Source organism: Rutilus rutilus (genome assembly GCF_951802725.1).
Source record: "Rutilus rutilus genome assembly, chromosome: 9".
In the NCBI taxonomy this organism is placed as follows: Eukaryota; Metazoa; Chordata; class Actinopteri; order Cypriniformes; family Leuciscidae; genus Rutilus; species Rutilus rutilus.
The window spans coordinates 10,504,822-10,509,846 of NC_140223.1; the positions used below are offsets into that span (position 1 = coordinate 10,504,822).

The 5,025-nt window shown below is 35.3% G+C and overlaps 1 long non-coding RNA gene across 2 annotated transcripts; it reads left to right on the forward strand.

The window, feature by feature from the left end:
* The first annotated feature begins 2,222 nt into the window (after positions 1-2,222).
* Positions 2,223-4,626, forward strand: LOC311297662. Of its 2 annotated transcripts, XR_014628858.1 has the most exons (4): positions 2,223-2,426; positions 2,836-2,926; positions 3,643-3,840; positions 4,284-4,626. It is a non-coding gene; the product is annotated as an uncharacterized lncRNA (long non-coding RNA). The 2 variants fall into 2 exon arrangements; XR_014628859.1 differs by lacking the exon at positions 2,223-2,426 and having other exon boundaries at positions 2,437-2,926.
* The last annotated feature ends 399 nt before the right edge of the window (positions 4,627-5,025 follow it).

Sequence of the window (5,025 nt, forward strand, 5' to 3'; positions counted from 1 at the left end):
GCAGACTTGTATTGGAATTGTTTTTTCTAAAGTAATTGAAACAAAGTGCTTAAGTGTAAAGTTTCTAAAGTAACTGAAATTTGGTGTTGGTCTCTTATAATTCTGTTAAGATTCTAAAGTAATTGAATAAACCCGAAGTAGTGTGGTGGCAGAGATATTTCAGATTGGTTGTTTCTAAAGTAACTGAAACAAATGTGTATGTTTCTAATGTACTTGAAACCGATTGGGAAGTTGTAATAATTCTGAGGAAATTCTATAGTAATTGAATAGACCCGACGCAGTGTGGTCACAGAATTATTTCACAACTATTGTGTGTTATAGCATAGGCTAGACTAGTGAGTCTGATGTGCAGTGACTGTGAAGTTTAAAACAAAGAACCCGAAGCAGTGTGGTTTTGCCCGACGTATACTTCCTCTATCTTGTTTCATGAGAATACTCAACAACCATTTATGAACACTGTTGATTCAAGTCACACATTTAAGCTTTTCAAAAGCTATAGTGTACATTACAGTCTCCAGTCTCACGGCATCCCAGACTTCAACATTTTATGATTCAAAATAGCTGAATAACTAACCATCAGAGATTTCAGTATAGAGATAAAGGCTAGGATCATAATTTTCAGGAATATTACAGCACAATGAGTGTATATTAGCACTGTTTGTTTTTGGATTCTTTGAATCTTCATATGGAAAGGACAAACTACCTTACATATTGCCAGCTCCATTACAACCTGCAAGAGCATCCTTCTCCCATTGGTCACGGCTGGGAGCTAGTGAACGGAAAGTGTCGACCAGTGCGTCACACCCTGCCCCCCTTGCCCCAGCAGCTCACACCTCTTGACTGCTCAGATGAGAATAGCAGTGATGATGAGAGGAGTCAGTGTGGAGATTCAACAGATTCAGATGAAGAGTCTTTTTGTTAAAATGTTAATAAAAAACAACTCCAAGCTAAATAATCTCCTTTGTCTTTTATAGGTGAATATACATACACCAAACTTTACAGTTGTATTCGCAACTACATTGTGGTTTGTCCAGAGGGATTTGTTGATACATCATTCTTGGCCTGATTTATATGACATTTTATGGCTAAAAATAGGGGCGAAATGAATTTAAGGCTATTGGCAGTATTTTCTGATTTACAGGGTTCAAAAGGAGATATTCTTGTAATGTGTCTTGTAATGTCTTTTCATTGAATATATCAACAAAATGCACAAATAATTTTGAACCTTGTTTTTTTCAATGGTCAGATTCGTCACTTCAAAATATATGCAAATTAGCGCATATTTAATTAGGTATAGCCTGATTAGCATATTTAAACAAAAAATTACAGAAAACTTGCAATACATTTTTTCCTCCTATTCATGCGAGTAATCAACTGGCAAAGTTTCATGGTGATATCTGCAAGGTAAAAAAATTACCCTATTCACCAGTAGTGTCTCGCCTTAAAGAGGCAAAAATTGGCGGCCATCTTGAATTTGAAGGTCAAAAATAGGCCAAATCAATAAATCTACATAATTTATGAATTGCATGACCCAAATAGCCTCAGAAACCATGTATAATGCAGAACTGTGGCCAAAACCATTAAAAAGTTAATTTCCAGCTTGGCTGACGGCAGCCATTTTGGATATAGGGCTCTCAAAGATTTTCCCCACATTTTTGTGAGGGGCACCCCGACTCATTTTTTTCTTTAACCTTTATAGATGACAAATCCAATGAGAAACGAACCTTCCCTCTCCACGGTCACGGAATTGCTTTATATGACCCAACTATATGTGTTTCCATGCATTTTGTTGAGATGTCTTTTCTTGTGTAGCCTATTGTATATACATGGTTGATTATTTATGTTGCTTATGTATTGTACTATTTTTTTGTGTATTCATTGATATTAATATATAGTTAGCTTTTTTTCCCATGTGCATGGAAGTGTATGTATAAAAATGAATATAAAATATGTAATAAACAATTCTTATTTTGTATTTGGTTCAATTTGTTTATTATAATAGAAGTCAAAGGTAACCATAGTAACAACATGAAATTAAATATTTAAAAAAATGAAATTTGGTTCCTGGAGGCACCCAAAGTGGTTCCACACAGTGCCTAATATAAGAGTTCCTCAGGAAACCTGTGTGGTTCCTCAGAGAACTGCCCCTTTTTAAAGGGTGCCTAGAGGATCTACAGACGGTTCCGGAGAGGGGGTTCAGCGAAAAATCGGCAGCTGGCAGCAGGAAGTAGCTGCCGTTGACAGCCGGAAGTAGCTGCCGTTGACAGCCGGAAGCCCTGCCATATTAGGAGGGACCTGCTATTTCGTGACAGCCAATCAGTATCGTCCAACGTAGTAGCAACCAATCACATTTAACTTTAAGTCAAGCGACAGCAGCCAATGGTGGCGCTGGCGAATCTTCAGTAATGGCGGCGGTGTTTGGCTCGGTAAGTTCGTATATATTATCAGATTAATAAATAATTGTTGCTCTGTACGTTGGAGTTTAACTTTTATGTTAGAGACAGTGTATCTGTGACTACTTAAGTTGAATTGGTTAATGTAATCATTTGTAGAAACGCAGCTTGTGCACCGTGTGCTCCTGGTTTGTGAGGGGCTATCATTAACTTCAAATACTACGTTACCATTATCATTAAATATTAGCGTTTGTTAACATGTTAACTTAATCTATTGATTAGAATAAAGCTCATGCTGATTTATTGGAATTATTGACAAGCTCAGCCTTGATGATACACGTGCAACGCTAACAAAACATATCCCAAATGTGCCATGTTTTAATACAAAACACCATTTTAATCAACATTACTTCACCATATTCTAAACTTCTGTTTTTTGTAGGTTCACCAGAGCCTGTCACAGATTGCTGGGGACGGACAAACATACTGCCAGGAAGGAAACCCCAGATTTGCAAATCCATCCAAACTCACTGGTATGTTTTCACATAAGGAACATAATGTTAAATGTATTATATCCTGTCTTGATCAAAGCAGGCAAAAGGCATACTGTTTTTTTATCTTTTTATTTTTTTATACAAATTCTAGATTGTATCGAAAATTTGACATTTCAGTGTCTATTTTCTTTGTTTGATTATGTTTTGGATGGGACCCAATCACCAGATGAGACCAGAATATGTGTGTGTATGTATGTGTGTGTGTATGTATGTATGTGTGTGTGTATGTATGTATGTGATATGTATATGTATGTGTGTTAAATTATTTTATATATATATATTCAAGATATACTGGAACTGTTCACTTTTTCCATATAACTTTCACCCCCAGTTTCACAGACAAGGCTCAAACTGGTCCCAGACTAAAATGCATGTTTAACTGAAAGCAAATTACACTTGCATATCTTAAAATGTCAGTGCCATTGTTTCTTTTAAGATTCACAACAGTAATGTTTTTTTCTAAGGCATATTTATAAAAGTCCTAATTGCACTAAGGCCTAATCTTGTCATAATCTAAACCCTATCTGTGAAACCGGGCTTCAGAGTTTTACATATTAGTCCAGTGGTTCAGTTCAACACTTTGTTCTCTGGCTTTAGATGGGAATAGACAGTGGCATTTAAAAAATAAATTACACCTGCTTTTTCTCTCGTGTGTATAAAATAACAAACTTTTTTTTTTTTTTTTTTTTTTTAAGCTCAATTGCAATAAAGATGGATCCGGGATCCTGGAAGCTTGTTAAAAATAAGGGTTTGATTTCATGTTGCAACAATTTTGATTTCTTTGCTATCTTTAGTGTAGAAATAAAATATTAGTTTTTCCATTTAGATTTCTTTTTTTCCAGGGTGTTCCAGCTCAGTTGGGATCTGTGGACTGCGGTGTATTCATGCTAATGGTAAGTTATTACAGTGGTTTTGTTTCCCCATAACTTTTATTTTACGGATAACCCAACATCCATAATTGTCATCAAAAGACATCAGGCTGATCCCAATTAATTTTGTTTTTCAGGTGTGTGTGTGTGATTTCTGTAAAAAAAAAAAAAAAGTTTCCCTTTGCTTTGAACTTTGATCGTCGTAACTTATTCATATTGCCGATATTGTTTATGCTCTGACAGCAACATTACTCTAAAGTTTCTTTCTTTCTTTCTTTCTTTCTAACTTGTCTATCTTTTTCTAACATCTGTCTTTCTTACTAAGGTTTTAGGGGTCAAACACTATGTGATCTGATTCACAGAATTGTACTTTTATGTGTATTTCTTTAAAGTGAACATTATCTGTACTACTTTTGGAGGAACTGCGATTCCCTTGTGCTTTTGTGTGTGTTGAATGCTCTGTACAGGTCTTGTAATATGCAACAGCTGACCCCAAGACGCCTTTCTACGACCTCCAAGGTCATCACCGGACCATCTTGGACTCGGATGACAATGTCGACTTACCCTCCTATCTGTACATAAGTGTAGAATTGTTTTAACTTTGTTCTTTTGCCAATGAGAAGTAGCCAACATGTATGTACTGATGTCAATCATGCCTTCAGAAATGGTATAACTGGTGTGAGATTGTGTGTACAGTAGAGTCTCTGGCCTGCGACCCCGTGAGAATTTGATGCCTGGCTCTACCGATGAAACTATTCTTCAGTAAATTTGTACTTATTTGATTGAACCTCACGACTCCTGGTCTTCTTTCATCATATCTGGTCCTGGGTATTTAAGCTGTTATTCCCTAACACTAGAAACTTAGTTTTTCTATGAACTGTAACATCTAGTTCAGAATTGTTGTTCATTCTGATTTCAGAACAACAAATATCAAGCCTGTTTTTAAAGTTATAGCTGTTTTATAAAACAAAGACAAGAATGTATGGAAATACTACAGATGTAAAACTGAACTTAAATGATAGCAAAATATGTTTTTTGGGTCATTGAGAATTATTATTATTTTTTTTCTTTTAGACAGGACATTCATTATTTGTTTAATGAATGTTTTTGTACGTTTAATAAAAATACAATATTATATAGGCATTCATTTATGTATATATTTCATTATTTGACAAACATGTACACATTTATCCACGTTCAAATTCATAA